This window comes from Sinocyclocheilus grahami, unplaced genomic scaffold (genome assembly GCF_001515645.1).
Source record: "Sinocyclocheilus grahami isolate Dianchi unplaced genomic scaffold, SAMN03320097.WGS_v1.1 scaffold313.1, whole genome shotgun sequence".
In the NCBI taxonomy this organism is placed as follows: domain Eukaryota; kingdom Metazoa; phylum Chordata; class Actinopteri; order Cypriniformes; family Cyprinidae; genus Sinocyclocheilus; species Sinocyclocheilus grahami.
In genome coordinates this window covers 1434469-1435427 of record NW_015505492.1, presented here as the reverse complement: position 1 = coordinate 1435427, position 959 = coordinate 1434469, and the positions used below count along the sequence as shown (strand labels likewise).

Genomic DNA, 959 nt, shown 5'->3' with positions numbered 1-959 from the left:
TTTTTTACTGTACACAAAGTGGACTCAGGGTATATTTAACATATTTTGACACACATTTTAATGCGTTTAATATTCAATCACATCTATAGTTTACAAAATTTGCTTAAAATTGAATTTTTTCTTACTCCATGCCAGTGCAAAGTCCAACACTGACTGAAGATTCCTCAAAATGATGGATGTGTCCCTGATAGTAGCAGTGATCCTAAAGTCAAAAACATAAACAGTTAAGCAGCAACATTCACATACTGTGTCAGACAGAAATAAGCAACTGTTTAAACATACAATATTGTCTGAAGACTTTGTCTCTGAAATCCCATCTTTGGTATAATGTGAGAGGGTGTAATGTTTTCCTAAAAGCTCCCTGTTGAAAAAGAAAAAAGAAAGAAAGAAAGTTTAATTAGGCTGGGTATGAATACAAGTTTAGAGCATAAGTTGTTATAGCCTGTATTTCTAAATAGTCACATTCTCACCTATTTTTGTGCAAAGAAATTGTGAAGTTCCTCCCATCTACCGCCAAATCATATTCAAGTTGTTCAGGATATATCTGCAAGCATGCATGAATAAAAGTCAAATCAAGCATCCCAAGAGATATCAATAGTATTTCAGTTTACAAAACTAGTCTGACAAAGAGCGGACCTTGAGAGAAGAGGCGCTCCTCCTCGCTCGCTCTTTCAGTGCCTGAGGTCGGAGTCGCACCACATCATAGCGCATCACATGAGGTAAAGCTGCCTCAAGATTCTCTAAAGCAACAGTGAATAAACAAATCATCAGTATGTGTTACCAGTAAATTAAAAACACACCACGTGCTGTAAAAGAATCCTCATAATGCTGCGCGCTCACCCCATGCACAAACAAAAGAAAGCAGTGATATAAATAATCCAGTGTATCGCATGGTTCACTGTCCTGTGGACTCGCTCCGGGACTCGTGGGCTGCTGTGGGAACTCGGCTACTTGAAAAT

At 38.3% G+C, this 959-nt stretch overlaps 1 protein-coding gene across 1 annotated transcript in view; it reads right to left on the bottom strand.

Annotated features, from left to right (window-relative positions):
- LOC107601791 (zinc metalloproteinase-disintegrin-like atrolysin-A) overlaps positions 1-959 on the bottom strand; it is an 8549-nt gene that overhangs the window by 6564 nt on the left and 1026 nt on the right. The gene's annotated exons all lie outside the window — the stretch shown is intronic.